The sequence below is a fragment of the Globicephala melas genome, chromosome 19 (genome assembly GCF_963455315.2).
Source record: "Globicephala melas chromosome 19, mGloMel1.2, whole genome shotgun sequence".
NCBI lineage: Eukaryota > Metazoa > Chordata > Mammalia > Artiodactyla > Delphinidae > Globicephala > Globicephala melas.
In genome coordinates this window covers 15,006,862-15,027,679 of record NC_083332.1, presented here as the reverse complement: position 1 = coordinate 15,027,679, position 20,818 = coordinate 15,006,862, and the positions used below count along the sequence as shown (strand labels likewise).

General features: G+C 37.5%; 1 protein-coding gene across 2 annotated transcripts in view; it reads left to right on the top strand.

Annotated features, from left to right (window-relative positions):
• The window catches only part of ZFP82 (ZFP82 zinc finger protein), an 86,132-nt gene that overhangs the window by 33,076 nt on the left and 32,238 nt on the right, over positions 1-20,818 (top strand). The window contains exons 3-4 of one of the 2 annotated variants that reach the window (XM_060288811.2): positions 6,724-6,841; positions 6,936-7,002. The gene's annotated coding sequence lies outside the window, so the exon portion shown is untranslated. Of the gene's footprint in view, positions 1-6,723; positions 6,904-6,935; positions 7,003-20,818 lie in introns of both variants that reach the window. The other variant, XM_060288812.2, reaches the window with a different exon arrangement.

Here is a 20,818-nt window from a genome sequence, read left to right as displayed (position 1 = left end):
TGCCAGCAATCTTTGATTTATACTTTTCAGTAACTTACTACTTGTAAATAAAAATACATATAATTACATAGTTTTTATTTGAAAATAAAGACAAATGTGTCTTCATTAGAATTAAAATGTTTTTTAATCCAGTTCCAGTAAGTCCTCATTGGGATTATATTTTGAATTATTAAGTTTAAATATAGAGTATCCCAAATGAATGCATCATTGACACTGACTGGATATTCATTAATATATATGTATGTCTTGAAATTTCTTTGAGAGCTCTTCATCCTCCTTACTCTCTAATATCTTTATAATGTACATAAAATATAATATATAGTCCTTAAGATATGCTAGTAATAATTGAAAGTTTAACATATTTTATTAGGGTATTGATTATAAAGAGATAAATTCTTTTGACCTTTTATAATGTGCAGATAAAAGATATACCCATCTCACAGTATTACACCTATTTTCTTGTCTTATTTCATGTTGTAGACCGGATGACAGTGGATTTTGAGCAGGACTTCTTTTTTAACAGATTTTCCCCATTTTTACAGGCTGAAGAGTTGGATTTTGAGGATAATTTCTGCTTCCTGTTTTCATCCCTACTCTTGTTTGTGTGTCATAAGAGAAATGATTTATTACCTTGGTGAAATGTATTAAAACACATAAATTACCTCCCTTTATTTGACCCTGAATTTCTCATGTTTCCTGGGGCAGGCTATGATTCTCTATGCTGACTCTGCAGACCCATTCCTCTGCTGGTATATGTCCCAATATCTAGAGTTTGAATGAAGTATTAGGTTATGCATTTTAACTCCAGGTTCAAGCTGCCTCTTTCAATAAAGCATTACCAAAAAAATGACCTATTTCTCAATCAGTCCAGAAATCAGGATGAGAGAGTTATAGCTAATTATCACCCACAAAAAATTTTTCTATAGCCATTTTTGTTTTATTTCTAATTTTAATGAAAACACATTAGTTACAGTCAATATGTTTTACATTTTATTAATTTGAGTGGATAAAGAATTCATTCAAATGGTTTTGAGTTGCTCATGGAAAATCTTAATGTGCTGAAGAACAAAGATACAGAACCAGAAACAATGCTCCAAATGATGACATAGAGCTTGTGTGGTGAGATCACCACTGCTGCTGCTGTACACAGAATCCCCAACTTACACTACTGACACCATGGGTGCTGGGCTCTGGATGTTCCTGCTACTGCCACCTGTGTACCTGGGGTTACCCATCACCCAGATGGAATTTCCACAGTCCTTGTTCCTTTGTACTATCAGCTTGCTGTTTGGAGAGGAGTGTGTTTGAGTGCTGAAGCCTAGGTTCCATCCCTGTGCATTAGCTGCTGGGGAGACAGATACATTTTCAGATTAGTGAGGATCAGCTTCTGCTGCTTTTACATATATATATATATATATATATATATTTTTTTTTTTTTTTTTTTTTTTTTTTTGGCTGCGTTGGGTCTTTGTTGCTGTGCGTGGGCTTTCTCTAGTTGTGGCAAGTGGCGTCTACTCTTTGTTGCGGTGCGTGGGCTTCTCATTGCAGTGGCTTCTCTTGTGAGTCCTAGAGCACGGACTCTAGGTATGCGGGCTTCAGTAGCTGTGGCAGGTGGGCTCCAGTACGTGTGGTTCGCGGGCTCTAGAGCACAGGCTCAGTAGTTGTGGTGCACGGGCTTAGTTGCTCCTCAGCATGTGGGATCTTCCTGGACCAGGGCTCGAACCCGTGTCCCCTGCATTGGCAGGTGGATTCTTAACCACTGCGCCACCAGGAAAGCCCCCAGCCTCTGCTTCTTAAAGACGGATGTTTCCCATCATAGCAAGTGTACACATGAACTGGGCAGCCAAATGAATGGCCAGCGTTTATAAGATGGCATCCCATTAATCATACATAATTCTTCCCACAGCTGAAAATGAAAACCTCACTTAAAATAATATGGCCATTCCCCCACTCAACTGAAAATGTGCTGGGTAATGTCTATACCTCTTCTCTGTCAGGATCCTTTGTAGACATTCCGTAAACTTTGTCTTAAGTGGTAACAACCTACATAGAAGAAAACGAGTAAAAAGAAATGTAATCATAATATATAGGTATATATAAATTAGATAGATGCTCCAGTCTTCTTCTCTGTAAATGACAGTTGTGACACACTCCCTTTTAATTTAGTAGATTGGGGAGTTTTTATAGGTAAAGTGACCTAAGCCTTTATGAAAAAAGGATCTGAATCCTTGTTGGTTATTATAGTTTTCTATTAACTTTTACTACTGGAAATGATTTAGAAGTAGGAGTTGACCCAGGGGAATCTTTGTGTTCTATCCATGTTCCATTTGGAAATTTCAAATCTGTCTTTCCCTTGAGAGCCAGGATCAATCAGCCTGGCAAACACCAGCTTACACCCTTCTTCTTCTTCCACCCCAGCCTTTGGTCTGTTGTCCAGGGTCACAAGGAACTCTAAATAGCCAAGTTATAGGCTCACTTTACATTGTATTGGAATCACTGTTGAGTCCACTGGTGAAAGTATTTCTTCATATATTCTCTACATTATCCTTAGACAATGTTTTTGATACTTAGGTTTGACTTTCAGAATATGCTGAGATTTGATTATAATTTATGGTCTCGATATAAGGGGAGGGGAGCATGAGAAAAGTAACACTATTGCAAGATAACTACATCAGACAAGATCTTCAAACAGGTATCTCTATTAATGCATCTTGGCTTAAAGTTTAGGTTGTCTGCTAGTAGTATAGTTACATGAATTGCTTATTGTTTGTATGATATAATTTAATTTCAATTAATTAAATTTCAATTTTTTTAATTTCAACTTTTTGTATCCTTAAATTATAGATGTGTTTTCTAAACACAATATAGTTGCATTTTTTAAATTCAATATGACATTCTTTGTCTTTTAAATAGAGTATTAGATCTAATTTATTCAATGTAATTACTGATATATTTAGCTTTAAATCTACCACCTTTAATCTTTTGTTTATTTTGCCAATTCTATATTCTTTTTTTCCTCTTTGTTTTCTTCATGATTTTAAAAATTGTCGTTTTGTTTTTACCTCTATTATTGGAAATTCTACATACTATTTCTATGCTTTAAGGGTTACTTCAGAAAATATCATGAATACTAAAACCTATCAAGGTCTAAAACAGTTCATATCTTTATTCGCTCCCATGACAATAGAACATACTTAGAGTACTTTAGCTACATTTATCCACCCATATACCAATGTAGATTATTGTTTTCTTGCATATTTATTATCTTTTTTTAACCTCATAGACATAATTTTTTATAGTCAATGTTCATTTACATTTGCCCCCATAATTCCTATATTGCTTGTTTCTCAACACTTCCATTGGGGATCATTTTCCCTATGTCTCATTATTATTTTATTTCAGTGGATAGTATTTTATTTCAGCTAACATTCCACTCTCCTAACTTTCATTGCTACTGTGAAAAGTCAGCTGTCAGTCTAATGGCTAATTTGAAGGTAATTTATCCTTTCTTGTTTGCTGTTTTAAGATTTTCTCATTGTCTTTGATTTTATGCAGTTTCTCCATAATGGGTCTAGGTTGAAGGATTTGAGTCAATGGTTTAGAGACTGTCATCATCTTTGGAAATTGTTCATTTATTGTTTCTTCTAATATTGAAGTTTAGTTGCAACTCCAACTCTATCTGGCATATCTTTAAACTCTCTTTTATATATAGCCTCATTTTGTCTCTCTGTGATAGATTCTGTGTATTTTTATCTTTCTTCCAGTTAAGTAATTCTCTTTTCTGTTTTGTCCAATTTTGTGCCCAACCTGTACAATAAATATCTAATTTCGGTTATTGTACTTTTCCCATATGAAAGTTTTACTTTGTTCTTTTTCAAATCTGTAATTTTTATAGATCCCTACACATATTTTAAGAAATAAAATCGAGGTTTAAACATAAGCAAAGTTCTTTGGTAACTTGTATCTATGATTCAAATGAAGGCCTATTGTCACTATCTTGTGTTTCTGCTGGTTCTCTTTCATAATACCTTGTTTCACTGAGGGCTTAGTTTCTTTTACCACATGCTTCTCATTGACCTTGAAAATAATTATTTGTGAAGATTCCCTGAGATCAAGAAACAATTAATATTACTTCCGCCAGGAAGATAGGGGTACCTGTTGGAGATTACCTTAAACCATGTTCAGGGCTTGAATTCCTGTCCCATACAGGCTTTGTCTACTCAGACTCTAAATATGCTTGAGGGCTAGTAGGCATGATATCTTATGCTTTTAGAATTCCAGTGTTTGTTCATTCTCTGTGTAACTGGAACAGTTTTCCAGCAAATACAAATGTTTTCAGGCTTGAGTGGCTTTCAACAGCACTGACTTTTCCCCTCCATGTTTACATGCTGTGAAGGAGGAGAAAAGTTATAATTCCTGAGACTCTGTTGTTCATCGTTGTTGTTTTTTTAAATCTTTTTTTATTGCAAAAATAAAACACACACAGAAAAACCACAAAAATATACCCAAATGAATTGCTATAAGACAAATACCCCTGTAACCATCACTCAGGTCAAAATATAGAAATTTACCAGATAAGTCAGAAATTCCTCCACATGTTCTGTCCCAAACATTACCTTGCCCTGTCTCCAAAAGTAACCACTACCACTCTCCTAACTTTTCTTCCTTGTGTTATTTCTTCCTTGTGTTTCTTTATAATTTATCCATTTGTACATCTCTAAACACTATGTTTTACCTTACTGCTTTTTTTAATTTGACACGTCTTTTAAGTTTCTTTTAACCTACAATATTTCTCCATACTCATCTGTTAATAACTGTTTTTTAGTTTTGCTGGGTATAAAATATTTGGCTCATATTTTCTTTCATTGAGTATTTAAAATATGCTAATCCATTTTATATTTCTAAATATACTGTATTTACTGTCAAAATGTCTGATGATAACCTGACATTTTTTTTTCCCTTTAAAAGTCACTTATGGACTTCCCTGATGGTGCAGTGATTAAGACTCCATGCTTCCAATGCAGGGGGCATGGGTTTGATCCCTGGTTGGGGAAGTTCCACATGCCAAGCAGTGCAGCCAAAAAAAAAGTCACTTATATTTATTTCTCCCTAGGTGCCCAAATAATTTTTTTCTTTTCTTTAAAGTAATTTTACTAATATGACTTGTAGTTTGTTGTTCTTAATTGATATTCTCAGGTACACCATCTACTTTCTCAATATGCAGTTGCAAATCTTTTTTATATCAGTATTATTATTATTATTCTAAGTTTTTAGTATTCTGTTCCTTTGCTTTTGTTTTCTTCTTCAGGAACTTCTGTTAATATATTTGATCTTCTTTGCCTGTCTCCAATATTTTTCTCTGTCTCTCAAGTCGTTTTAAATTTCTTTCTTCATTTCTTTCCAATTTTAGAAATTTTCCTAATTTTTACCTTCTATTTTTCTCTTAGGCATTTCTTGGTTTAGTCATTGTTGTATTCCTTCTAGTTGAGTCTTTCTTTCCTTTTTAAAAAAAATTTTTTATTAGAGTATAGTTGATTTACAATGTTGTGTTAGTTTCAGATGTAGAGCAAAGTGAATTAGTTATACATATACATAAATCCACTCTTTTTTAGATTCTTTTTCCATATAGGCCATTACAGAGTATGGAGCTCCCTGTGCTATACACTAGGTCCATATTAGTTATCTATTTTATATATAGTAGTGTGATATATCAATCCCAATTTCCCAGTTTATCCCTCGCCCCCCATCCCCTGGTAACCATAAGTTTTGCTTTATACATCTGTGACTCTACTTCTGTTTTGTAAATAAGTTCATTTGTACCCTTTTTTTTAGATTCTACATATGTGATATTATATGATATTTGTCTTTCTCTGTCTGACTTACTTCACTCAGTATGGCAATCTCTAGGTCCATCCACATGTTGCTGCAAATGGCATTATTTTGTTCTTTTTATAGCTGAGTAATATTCCATTGTATATATGTACCACATCTTCTTTACTCATTCTTCTATTGATGGACATTTAGTTTGCTTCCATGTCCTGGCTATTGTAAATAGTAAATAGTGCTGCAATGAACATTGGGGTGCATGTATCTTTTCAAATTATGGTTTTCTCTGGGTATATGCCTAGGGGTGGGATTGCTGGGTCATATGGTAGTTCTATTTTTAGCTTTTTAAGGAGAGTCTTTATTTCTGAAATGACTTTTATTTCTAATTCTTTTCTGAGTTAGTACCCCATTTCTGAATTTTTTTCATTCTAATTTATATTGTTCTTTCATATTTTGTATCATTTTCTAAATGCACTATTAGCTCATTTTGAAATAGTCGGTTCCAATTTTGATCTTTCTGATATGCTTTCATTGTCTGTAAGGATGTTATTGTATTCCTTATTCTCTCTCTCTCTTTTAAAATAGTAACTTTTATGGAGTTGGTCTGATACCTTTCTGTTACTTATTTTTATACAGTAGTTTCCCTGAACCACTTTAGAAGGAGGCTTGATTCAGGGTAATTATTTATACCTACAGAGCTGTTTCTGTAGGCTTCACACAGTGTTGAAAAAGAAATACACACACACACACACACACACACACACACACACATATATGGCCTTTCTGACACTTAATTGCTCTCTTCTTCCCTCCCACTTTTATCTGGACCTTGACTTCGATTCTGTTTTCCCTGTCCAGCTCAATTATGATTCCCCATTCTTTGCATTTTCTCCTCAGGGAGGAACTTTCTCCTGGAAAGAAATTTGGGCTGTCTACTTTGAAAGTTCTCACAGACAAAGCTTCACAAGCCCCTTCAGATCTTCCGTCGTGGACAACTTGCACTCCTCTCCCATTGGTGTGTGCAAAGCTGCATCCCATTTCAGCTGTTGTTCTCAACTTGGCCCACTCTGCTTTCCAGTGAGTATGTTTTGGTGTTCTCTTGCTTTCAGGTTACTTCAGATGTCCAATTACTTTGCTTGGCTTCCTTCTTCATAGATGCACAGATTTACCATGCAGGTATTGCATTATGATTTTTCCCTATCTGCTTTTATTTGGGGATTAATGGGTATGTTATCTGTATTAGTTTGCTGGGGCTGTCATAACAAATTACCACAAGCTGGGTGGCTTAAGCAACAGAAAATTATTTTCTCACAGTTCTGGTTACTATTAGTCCAAGATCAAGATGTCAGGAAGTCTTTTCCTGCCTCTCTCCTTGGCTTGCAGATGGCCACCTCTTCTCACTGTGTCCCCACATAGCCTTTCCACTGGGCCAGTACTTCCCTAGTGTTTCTCAGAGTATCCAAATTTCCTCTTCTTATAAGAAGAGACTGGATTAGGGCCCACACTAATCATCTTAATTTAATCATCTCTTTAAAGCCCCTGTCTTCAAATATGGTCACATTCTGAGGTACTGGGAGTTAGGGTTTCAACATATGAATTCGAGGGGAGGTGCAATTGAGCCCATAAAATTGTTTCATCCAGGTTTACTTAAATGTTGCCAATAGGTTTTTGGTTTTACTGGCTGCTTGCTCTATATTTATGTGGGGATTTGGGACGATTTAAAAACTTTGCTAATGTAACTCCTATTTTTCTAGAATCTTTTAAAATTTTTATTGGCGTTGTTTAATCAGCTTTATTGAGGTACAATTTACATGCAGTAAAATTCACCAATTTTAAGTGTACAATTTGATGACTTTTGAAAAATGTATACAATCATGTGATTGTTACCACAAGCTGATTTAGAATGTTTCCTTCACTTCAAAAAGTTCCTTCAGGGACTTCCCTGGTGGTCTAGTTGTTAAGACTCCATGCTTCCAATGTAGGGGATGCAGGTTCGATCACTGGTTGGGGAACTAAGATCCCACATGCCGTGTGGCACAGCCAAAAAAAAAAAAGTTCCTTCATGCCTTTTTGTCATCAACCCCTTCCCCAATCCCTGGCCCTGGCCTCTGGTAGCCACTAATCTACTTTCTGTCCACAAAAATTTCAACTTTTCTAGAATTTAATATAAATGGAATCATACAGTACATAATGTATTATGTAAGACTTCTTGTATTTAACATAATTCTTTAGAGATTCATTCATGATGTTCTGTGTAGCAGTAGATTATCTAATTCTTTTTTTCTTTCTGAGTAATACAGCATTGTATGGAAATACTCTGATTTGTTTATCCCTTCACCAATTGATGCACATTGGGTGGTTTCCATTTTTTGGCAGTATGAATAAAGCTACTATGAACATTCAAGTGCAGCTCTTTGTATAAGCAGGTATTCATTTCTCTCGGGTAAATAAAGTCATATCTGGGTCATATGCTGAGTATATCTTTAACTTTATAAGAACATTGATATGTACCATCAATGTTTGAGAGTTCCAGTTGTTCCATAAACTTGCCAACACTTAATATTTTCAGTTAAAAATTTTAACCATTTTAATAAGTGTGTAGTATCATCTTGTTTTAATTTACATTTTATTTATATTTTAATTTACATCTCACTGTTTTAATCTACTAGTGATGTTGAGCATCTCTTCATGTGGGTTTTTGTTCTATTTTGTTTTGTTATGCCATTCACATATAATTTTTGGTGTAGTATCTGTTAAATCTTTTACCAGTCCTTATTGGGTTATTTGCCTTCTTATTGTGTCATGAATTATTTGTATATTCAAGATACAAGTCCTTTATTAGACATATGGTCAGCAACTATTTTCTGTCAATCTGTAGCTTGCTTTTTCATTTACTTAACAGTGGATTTTGAAGAGAAAAAGTTTTTAGTTTTGATGAAATCAATTTATCATTTTTTTTCTTTCATGGTTCATGCTTTTTACATCCTATCTAAGAAATATTTCCTAAACCAGGGTAACTAAGATTTATCACTTTTATTTTTAAATGGATTGAAATAATTCAGGTTTGGGCAGTGAATAAAAAAGAAGCTCAAGTCATAAGTTTAATTAATATATCAATTATAATAAAAATATGGGAGTCAGGGAAGACTACTCTATAATAATAGTCTATGGTATGAGCATATCAAAATTCATTTGCCCACATTTTTTGAGACTTCAAACACAATTCTTTAATTACTTGGGGTTGCTTCCCCCATACCTTCCAACACTAGGCAACCACTAATCTATTTTCTGTCTTTATAGATTTGCCTATTCAATATGTTTAATGTAAATGCAATCATATAATATGCTGTCTTTTTTGTCTGCATTCTTTCACAGATGTTTTCAAGGTTCATCCATGTTGTAGCTGTGTCAGTACTTCATTCTTTTTATGGCTGAATAGTATCCTGTTGTATGTATACTATATTTCATTCCTTCATTCATTAGTTGCTGGACATCTAGGTTGTTTTCACTTTTTGGTTATGATTAATAATGCTATGAACATTCATGAAATTTTTCTGTGGACATATAGTTTCATTTCTCTTGGGTATATATATCTAAGAGTGGAATTGCTGGGTTGTATGGTTATACGGCTTTAACAGTTCGAGGAACTTCCAGACTGTTTTCCAAAGAGGCTGCACCATTTTATATTTCCACCAGGAGTGTATGAGTGTACTGATTTCTTCACAGCCTTGTCAGCAATTGTTATTATCTGTCTTTTTTATTACAACTATCCTAATACATGAAGTGGTATCTCATAGTTTTGACTTGCATTTCCCTGGTGACTAGTGATGTTGAGCATATTTTCATGTGCTTATTGGCCTGTATATATCTTCTTTGCAGAAACGTCTATTCAGATATATTGTCCATTTTTAAGTTGGGTTGTCTTTTTACTGTTAAGTTGTAAGAGGTCTTTATATAATTCTAGATGAAAGTTCCTTATCAGATATATGACTTGCAAAATTTTTTCCCATTCCATGAGATGTCTTTTCACTTTCTATTTTTTGTTTATTTATTTTTATTTTTTTAATTAAAAAAAATTTTTGGCTGCATTGGGTCTTTGTTGCTGCACATGGGCTTTCTCTAGTTGTGGTGAGTGGGGGCTACTCTTCGTTGTGGTGCGTGGGCTTCTCATTGTGGTGGCTTCTCTCATTGCAGAGCATGGGCTCTAGGCATGTGGGCTCAGTAGTTGTGGCACGTGGGCTCTAGGGCACGTGGGCTTCAGTAGTTGTGGTGCACAGGCTTAGTAGTTATGGCTTGCAGGCTCTAGAGCACAGGCTCAGTAGTTGTGGCACATGGGCTTAGTTACTCTGCGGCATGTGGGATCTTCCCAAACCAGGGATCGAACCCGTGTCCCCTGCATTGACAGGCAGATTCTTAACCACTGCGCCACCAGGGAAGTCCTCTTTTCACTTTCTTTCACCAGTGTCTTTTGAAGCACAAAATTGTTTTTTAAATTTGATAAAGAACAATTCATATATTTTTTCTTTTATTACTTGTGCTTTTAGTTTCATATCTAAATCATTGCCTAATCCAAAGTTTCACAGATTTACAGCCATGTTTTCTTTTAGATGTTCTATACTTTTTAGCTCTTATATTTAAGTATTTGATCAATTTTGAGTTTATGTTTATGGTGTGATGTAGGGGTCCAACTTCATTCGTTTCCATGTGAAAATGTGGTCTCAAGATGATTTGTTGAAAGACTATTACTTCCCCTATGGAATCGTTTTGACACCCTTCTCAAAAATCAGTTGACTGTAGGGCTTCCCTGGTGGAGCAGTGGTTAAGAATCCACCTGCCACTGCAGGGCACATGGGTTTGAGCCCTGGTCCGGGAAGATCCCACATGTCGTGGAACAACTAAGCCCATGCGCCACAACTGAGCCTGCGTTCTAGAACCTGTGAGCCACAACTACTGAGCCTGCATCCACAACTACTGAACCCCGCATGCCTAGAGCACATGCTCTGCAACAAGAGAAGCCACCACAATGAGAACACCGCACACTGCAACGAAGAGCAGCCCCCGCTTGCCATAGCTAGAGAAAGAACGTGCAGCTACAAAGACCCGGTGCAGCCAAAAATAAATAAATGTATTTTTAAAAAATCAATTGATTGTAATCTGAGGGTTTATTTCTGAATTCTCAGTTCTATTCCATTGATCCATTGATCCTTATACCACTATCATACTATCTTGACTACTGTAGTGTACTGTTTTGTATTTAGGAAATGTGAGTCCTCCATCTTTGTTCTTTTTCAAGATTGTTTTGACTATTCTAGGTCCCTTGTATTCAAATATGAATGTTCAGATCAGCTTGTCAATTTATCAAGGAAGCCAGGTGGGATTTTTATAAGGATTGCACTGAACCTATAGATCAATTTAGGAAATATTGCCACTTTAACAATATTAAGTGTTCTGACCATGAACATGAAATGCCTTTCCATTTATTTAGATTTTCTTTAATTTCTTTCATCAATGCTTTATAGTTTAAACAGTATAAGTTTTACACTTATTTTGTTGAAGTTATTCCTAAATATTTAATTTTTGATGCTATTACAAATGGAATTTTTTCTTATTTTCAATTCTGATACTCATTGCAAGTCTATGGAAATACAATTAATCTTTGTATATTGATCATGTACCCTGCAACTTCTTTATACTCATTTATTAGTTCTAACAGTTTTTTAGTGGATTCCTTAGGATTTTCTACACACAAGACCATGCCATCTTCAAACAGATAGTTTTACTTCTTCCCTTTTATTCTTGAAGCTTTTTATTTTATTTTCTCTTGCCTAATTGCTGTACCTATAACCTCCAGTACAATGTCAAACAGAAGTGGTGAGAATAGACATCCTTATCTTGTTCTTAATTTTAGGAGGAAAGCGTCCAGTCTTTTGGCATTAAATATGATGTTATCTGTGAATTTTTTGTAGAAGAACATTATCAGGTTGAAAAAAAAATCCCTTCTATTCCTGGTTTGTTTAGTAGTTTTGTCATGAAGGGGAACTGGATTTTGTCAAATGCTTTTTGTGCATCTATTGAGATGATTGGGACTTTTTTGTCCTTTATTTCATTGATATGGTGTACTACATTAATGGGTTTTTGAATGTTAAACCAATCTTGCATTCCCAGGATAAATCCCACTTGGTCATGGTGTATATGTATAGCTGGATTTGGTTTGGTAATACTTTGTTGAGGAGTTTTGCATCATATTCATAACAGATATTGATTTGTAGAATTTGTTCATTGTGATGTCTTTTTCTGGTTTGAAATTAGGCTAATATTGGACTTAAAGCAAAGTTGGGAAGTATAACCTCCCCTTCTATTTTTTGGAAGAGTTTGTGAAGAATTGGTTGTAATTTTCTACAAGTTTGGTAGAATTCACCAGTGAAGGCATCTCAGCCCAGTCTTTTCTCTTTGGGTAGTGGTTAAATTACTAATTCAATCTCTTTATTTTTTATGAATCTATTCAGACTTTCTGTTTCTTCTTCAGTCAGTACTTTATGTCTTTCTAAGTATGTTCCCATTTCACCTCAGTTATTTAATATATTGGTATATAATTGTTCATAGTATTCCTTTATAATTTAAAAAAAATTTTGTATGGTCAATAATGATGTCCTCTTTTTCATTCCTGATTTTGGTAATTTGAGTCTTTCCTTTTTCTTAGTCAATGTAGGTAAAAGTTCATTAATTTGGTTGATCTTTTCAAAGAAACAACATTTTATTTTTTATTATTTATTTATTTTTGTGGTACACAGGCCTCTCACTGTTGTGGCCTCTCCCGTTGCGGAGCACAGGCTCCGGACACGCAGACTCAGCGGCCATGGCTCACGGGCCTAACTGCTCCGCGGCATGTGGGATCTTCTCGGACCGGGGCACGAACCCGCGTCCCCTGCATAGGCAGGCGGACTCTCAACCACTGTGCCACCAGGGAAGCCCACCAACATTTTATTTTTGTTGATTTTCACTTTTGTTTTTCTATTCTCTATTTCATTAATTTCCACTCTAATCTTTATTTCCTTTCTTTTGTTTCTTGTACATTTAGTTTGCTCTTCTTTTTCCAGAGTCATAAGGTAGAACTTTAGGTTTTTTTTTTTTTTTTTAATTTAGGCTGTGTTGGGTCTTCGTTTCTGCGCACGGGCTTTCTCTAGTTGCGGCGAGCGGGGGCTTCTCTTCGTTGTGGTGCTCAGGCTTCTCATTGCAATGGCTTCTCTTGTTGTGGAGCAGGGGCTCTAGGTGCGTGGGCTTCAGTAGTTGTGGCACACGGGCTAAGGAGTTGTGGCTCACAGGTTCTAGAGAGCAGGCTCTAGTAGTTGTGGTGCATGGGCTTAGTTGCTCCATGGCATGTGGGATCTTCATGGACCAGGACTCGAACCCGTTTCCCCTGCATTGGCAGGTGGATTCTTAACCACCAGGGAAGTCCAGAACTTTAGATTGCTGATTTCAGATCTTTTTTTTTAATATATGCATTTTAATGCTATTGGCTTTAGCTACTTCCTGTAAGTTTGGTAGGCTGTGTCTTCATTTTCATTTATTTCAAAGTACTTGCTTATTTCCCTTGTGAGTTTTTTTCTTTGGTCCATTGATCCTTTAGGAGTGTGTTCTTTAATTTCCACATATTTGTGAATTTCCCAAATTTTCTTCTGTTATTCGTTTGTAATTTCATTCCATTGTAATCAGAGAACATGATGCAAATAATTTCAATCCTTTTAAATTTATTGAGGTTTATTTTATAACCCAGCATGTGGTCTACCCTGTAGAAAATTCCATGTGTACTTGGGGAGAATATGTATTCCAGAATTGTTGGATGGTGTATTCTATAGATGTCTGTTAGGTCTAGTCAGTGTACAGTGTTGTGCAAGTTCTCCATTTCCTTGCTGATCTTCTACTTAGTTTTTCTATCCATTATTGAAAATGGGGTATTGCATTCTCCAACTGTTATTGTTGAATTGTGTATTTCTCTTTTCATTTTTTCTAATTTTTAAGTCATGTATTTAGGGACTCTATTATTAAGTGCTTATGCGTTTCAAATTGTTATATCTTCCTGATGGATTGACCCTTTTAACATAGATAAAAAATTTTTAAATATTTATTTTATTTATTTTTGGCTGCGTTGGGTCTTTGTTGCTGCACGCGGACTTTCTCTAGTTGCGGTGAGTGGGGGCTACTGTTCGTTGCAGTGCGTGGGCTTCTCATTGTGGTGGCTTCTCTTGTTGCAGAGCACCACAGGCTTCAGTAGTTGTGGCTTGCAGGCTCAGTAGTTGTGGCTCGCAGGCTCTAGAGCGCAGGCTCAGTAGTTGTGGTGCACGGGCTTAGTTGCTCTGCGGCACGTGGGATTTTCCCAGACCAGGGCTCAAACCTGTGTCCCCTGCATTGGCAGGCAGATTCTTAACCACTGTGCCATCAGGGAAGCCCCCTTTCATCATAATAAATGGTCCCTCTTTATCTCTAGTAACATTTTTGTTTTACTTTTTTTTTTTTTTCCATGCATGGGGCCTGTGGGATCTTAGTTCTCCGACCAGGGATCAAACCCTGGGCCCATGGCAGTGAAAGCGCAGAGTCTTAACCACTGGACCAACAGGAAATTCCCATGTTTTACTCTATCTTTGACTGGTATTAGTATAGCCAATCTAGCTTTGTTATGGTTGGTTTACAACTAACTTTTTTGTATCTTTAAATAAAAAGTGTAGCTCAGGTAGACAACATATAGTTGGATCTTTAAAAAATAAATACCATCTGACAATCTCAGCTTTTTGATTGGATTGTTTAATTCATTCACATCTAATGTTATTGATATTGTTGCATTTACTGCTGCCTTGTTTTCTATGTCTTATGCCCTTTTTGTTCCTCTATTATTATTCTTTCTTTTGCATTAAGTGAATATTTTCTAACATAACATTTAAATTCTTTTAATGACTTTTTTTTTTTTTTTTTGCGGTATGTGGGCCTCTCACTGTTGTGGCCTCTCCCTTTGCAGAGCACAGGCTCTGGACGCGCAGGCTCAGCGGCCGTGGCTCACAGGCCCAGCCGCTCCGTGGCATGTGGGATCTTCCTGGACAGGGGCACAAGCCCGTGTTCCCTGCATCGGCAGGCGGACTCTCAACCACTGCGCCACCAGGGAAGCCCTCTTTTAATGATCTTTTTTTTTTTTTTTACAGTATTTTAAAAGTTATTTTCTTGGTGGTCGCTCTAGGGCTTACCATACATATCTTACATTATCAGAATCTATTTCATATTTAGAGATATAGTTATGTTACTCCTATATAGCTCTATTCCCTCTCCCTCTTTTTTTGTGTAAATTTATTTACTTTATTTTATTTATTTTTGGCTGCATTGGATCTTTGTTGCTGCGAGTGGGCTTTCTCTAGTCGCGGCGAGTGGGGACTTCTCTTCGTTTGGTGTATGGACTTTTCATTGTGGTGGCCTCTCTTGTTGCAGAGCATGGGCTCTAGGGTGTGCAGGCTTCAGAAGTTGTGGCTCACGGGCTCTAGAGCACAGGCTCAGCAGTTGTGGCACACAGGCTTAGTTGCTCCACAGCATGTGGGATCTTCCCAGACAAGGGATCGAACCCGTGTTCCCTGCACTGGCAGGTGGATTCTTAACCCCTGCGCCATCAGGGAATTCCCTCCCTCTCCCGCTTTTTTTGCTATATTGTTATACATATTATACTTATATATGCTACATAACCCACAATACATTATTTTAACTATTGCTTTACATGATTTTATGGTTATTAAAGAAGCTGAGGTAAGAAAGGAGAAGTATATATTTATAGAGTTTGCTATAGTAACCTTGTTGACCATTTATGGGTCTCATTTGTTCCTGTGGATTTGAGTTTCCACCCTTTATTGGGTGTTGTTTCCTTAGCCTTGTACATCTTTGCTCCCATTCACCTTCTTTGTGCTGTTACTGGCAAATATATTTCTATATGTTATAGGTCCTAAATACTATTATATACATATTGTTTTATTCAATTATTTTTTAAATGAGTAAAGAGAAGAATAGAAAAGAAATATGCATTTATATACTTTTATAATTATGTAATTATCTTTACTGGTACTCTTTGTTTTTTTCATGTGGATTTGAATTACTGTATGAGGTCACTTGTTTTTAACCTGAAAAGCTTCCTGTAGTATTTCTTATCTTTTAAAAAATATTTATTTATTTATGTGGCTGTGCCGAGTCTTAGTTGGTGCATGTGGGATATTCGTTGCAGCATGTGGGATCTTTTTAGTTGTGGCACGCGGACAGGATCTTTTAGTTGCGGCATGTGGGCTCTTAGTTGCAGCATGCGAGATCTAGTTCCCTGAAAAGGGATCGAACCCGGGCCCCTTGCATTGGGAGCACGGAGTCCTAACCACTGGATCACAAGGGAAGTCCCCCTGTAGTATTTCTTATAAGGTGTATCTGCTAGTAAATAAATCTCTCAGTTTTTAGCTCTTCTCCATTTGTTCTATTGAAAAGTCAGCTATTCATCTTATTGGTGTTCTCTTATACATTACAAATTGGTTTGCTCTGTTGCTTTCAATAGATTTCTTTGTGTTTAGCTTTCAGTGTTTCTATTATGATGTTTCTACGTGTCGATATCTTTGTGATTGACCATCTTGCAGTTCATTAAGTTTCTTGGCTGTGTAAATTCATGTTTTTCATCAAATTTAGGAATTTTTCTTCTGTGATTTCTTTGAATGTTTTTCTGCTCTTTTCCTTCTCTCCTTTCCTTCTGTTACTCACATTATGCATATTTTGGTGCTCTTACTGGTGTCCCATATTTCTCTGAGGCGCTGTCTACTTTTCTTCATTTCTCTCTCTGTTCTTTGGATTGTTAGATCTCTCTCAATCTACAAGTTTGCTAATTCCTTCTTCACCAATTCAAATCTATTACTGAGCCACTCTAGTAAATTTTTAATTTTGATTATTGTTATTTTCAACTCCAGAATTTCCATTTGGCTTTCTTATTTCTTTCTCTTTATTTATATTATCTATTTTTTAACAACTTTATTGGAGTATAATTGCTTTACAATGGTGTGGTAGTTTCTGCTTTATAACAAAGTGAATCAGCTATACATATACATATATCCCCATATCTCCTCCCTCTTGCATCTCCCTCCCACCCTCCCTATCCCACCCCTCTAGGTGGTCACAGCGCACCGAGCTGATCTCCCTGTACTATGCGGCTGCTTCCCAGTAGCTATCTATTTCACATTTGGCAGTATATATAAGTCCATGCCACTCTCTCACTTTGTCCCAGCTTACCCTTCACCCTCCCTGTGTCCTCAAGTCCATTCTCTACATCTGCATCTTTATTCCTGTTCTACCCCTAGGTTCTTCAGAACCTGTTTTTTTTTAGATTCCATATATGTGTGTTAGCATATGGTGTTTATTTTTCTCTTTCTGACTTACTTCACTCTGTATGACAGACTCTAGGTCCATCCACCTCACTACAAATAACTCAACTTCGTTCCTTTTTATGGCTGAGTAATATTCCATTGTATATATGTGCCACATCTTTTTTTTTTTACATCTTTATTGGAGTATAATTGCTTTACAATGGTGTGTTAGTTTCTGCTTTATAACAAGGTCAGTCAGTTATACATATACATATGTTCCCATATCTCTTCCCTCTTGCATCTCCCTCCCTCCCACCCTCCCTATCCCACCCCTCTAGGTGGTCACAAAGCACCGAGCTGATCTCCCTGTGCTATGCAGCTGCTTCCCACTAGCTATCTATTTTACATTAGGTAGTGTATATATGTCCATGCCACTCTCTCACTTTGTCACAGCTTACCCTTCCCCCTCCCCATATCCTCAAGTCCATTCTCTAGTAGGTCTCTGTCTTTATTCCTGTCTTACCCCTAGGTTCTTCATGACATTTTTTTTCCTTCTTAAATTCCATATATATGTGTTAGCATACGGTATTTGTCTTTCTCTTTCTGACTTACTTCACTCTGTATGACAGGCTCTAGGTCCATCCACCTCATTACAAATAGCTCAATTTCATTTCTTTTTATGGCTGAGTAATATTCCATTGTGTATATGTGCCACATCTTCTTTATCCATTCATCTGTCAATGGACACTTAGGTTGCTTCCATCTCCGGGCTATTGTAAATAGAGCTGCAGTGAACATTCTGGTATATGACTCTTTTTGAATTATTGTTTTCTCAGGGTATATGCCCAGCAGTGGGATTGCTGGGTCGTATTGTAGTTCTATTTTTGGTATTTTAAGGAACCTCCATACTGTTCTCCATAATGGCTGTATCAATTTACATTCCCACCAACAGTGCAAGAGGGTTCCCTTTTCTCCACACTCTCTCTAGCATTTATTGTTTGTAGATTTTTTGATGATGACCATTCTGACTGGTGTGAGGTGATACCTCATTGTAGTTTTGATTTGCATTTCTCTAATGATTAGTGATGTTGAGCATTCTTTTCATGTGTTTGTTGGCAATCTGTATATCTTCTTTGGGGAAATGTCTATTTAGGTCTTTTGCTCATTTTTGGATTGGGTTGTTTGTTTTTTTGATATTGAGCTGCATGTGCTGCTTGTAAATTTTGGAGATTAATCCTTTGTCAGTTGCTTCATTTGCAAATATTTTCTGCGTTCTGAGGGTTGTCTATTTTTGTAAGACATTTTCGTCATAACTTCCTTTACTTCTTTAAGTATGGTTTAACTTAGTTCTTTTGAGATATTTCTAATGGCTACTTTGAAGTTTTTGTCTGAACCTTATTAGTGAAATTTTCTGTTTTTTGCTTTTTTCCTGTGTATGGGTCACACTTTCTTGTTTCTCTGCATGTGTCACAATTTTTTCTTGGAAACTGAACATTTTAGAGACTGGGCACATAAGATGGCATCATCGATCATTCCCAACTTCAATCCCCCTCACAAGAAGACCAACGAGAAACTATCCATAGACAAGACACTATTTTGAAAATCCCAGAACCCAGGGTTGAGCTGAAGCACCCCTGCTTGATCACAAAGAATGAGAAGAACCACAATAGAAGGGTAAGAAGAGTGGCTTCCTTTTGACCACATTGCCCCTCCCCCAGGCCAGCACAACACTGTACCAAGAAGGGCCCCCCAGGCCTACAGTTATTCCATTGGGAAAAAGAGGACCCAAGGTGGACATGTAGCTTCCCCAGCATTGTGGGACACTTTCCAGGAAACCCACTCAGGTCTTACCTCATGGGATTCACTGGGGAAGCCTATAGAGTTCTACCATAAGTGATCAGATAGAGATGAAGAAGGGAGGTGGACAAAGAAGCAACCAGCATGTAGATCTTCACAGACTGTATTCCTGCTTACAGCAGTGCCTGAGCAAAGATCCTAGCTAGTAGCTTTGCCCACCTGTAAAACTGAGCTAGTGGTCCCATGGCCAGGGAGCTCAGTCGGCAGCTCTACCTGATTTGGATCCCCAGCCAATAAGCTGTATTGGCCATGGAGCCCATTCTGTGGCTCCACTCAGGCAGGAGAGGAACTGCTAAGCATAGTTACCAGTCTCACCCCACCAGGAAGCCTAACTGCAGACACCTAGGACCCACAGAGCATATTCTTTGGCCTACCTAGGCAGGGTTGCAAACTAACAGTACCACCAAACAGCTGAGCATAGCATCTAGTTCCATTCCTCTGGGGAGTATAGCCACAGATGCTCAGCAGCTGCAGAGCACATCCTATGGCCCAACCACAGAGCCCAGCCTACATCTCCACCCAGTAGCAGATCCCGGACCACAACCCTGCCCAATTACTGAAAACAGCCTTGGTCCTTGCCTAGGCAGGGAGCTCAGCCAGTGACGCCACCCAATTGCACAGCATAGGCTGTGGCCCCACCCAGTCACAGAGCCTGAACAATGACCCAGCCTAACCATGGAGCACAGTTTCCAGACCCACCCAACTGTGGGGTACAACAGGAGTCCCTGCCTGACAAGAGAGCCTGTCCAGTGACCATGCCCAATAGTGGAGCACAGCCAATGGTGTACCTAGTCACAAAGCCCATCCTGAAGCCCCACCCAACTTTGGGGCACAACCTGCAGCTCCTGCTGATTGCAGAGTACAGCCTGAGGCCCCAACCTACCATGAAGCCCAGCCTATGGCCCTACCTGAACTTAGACTCCAGCCAGTGGCAGCATCTAGTCAGGAAGCACAGCCTGAGGCCCAGCCAACCAAGATCAGTACAGAGCACAGCCTGCCACCCTGCCCAATCACAGAAGCCAACCAGTGGCACTGCCCTGTCAGGGAACACAGCCTGATACCCCCATGTGACCAGAAGTGATTGCAGAGCCCAGCTAGTGACTCCACCCAACAGCAGAGCCTAGGCAGTGGCAACTCCTGACCTCAGAGCATGGGCAGTGGCCTCACCCATCTAGAGACCCTGATTGCAAGCCCCAGCTGCTCATGGGTGCTACCAGCTCACCAATCCAGTACCCCAAGCTGAGTAAACTAGTGAAGTTCTTTCCTTGCTGAAGCAAAGATGTAAAGTCTGGAAGAGAAGACCATTTAATCAAATGTGCAGTTACCAACTCAAGGATACAAGGATCACAAAAAATCAGGTAAACATAACACTACCAAAGGAAACTAATAAAGCTCCAATAACTGACCCTAAAGAAATGGAGATCTATGAACTCTGACAATGAATTCAAAATAATCGTCTTAAAGAAGTTCAGCAAACTACAAGAACAGACAGACAACTAAACTAAATTAGGAAAACAATGTATGAACAAAATGAGAAGTTCAACAAAGAAACAGAAATCATAAAAAAAAAAATCCTAGAGCTAAAGCATACAATGTCTGAACTTAAGAATTTAATAGAGATCTTCAATAGCAGAGTAGACCAATAAAAAGAAAGAATCAGTGAACTATTGTAGAAGACACCTCATTTGAAATTATCCAGTCTGGAACTTAATGGAACACCATCAAAAGAAATCCATAGACACAGAATATACATTAGTGGTTGCCAGTGGTTGGAG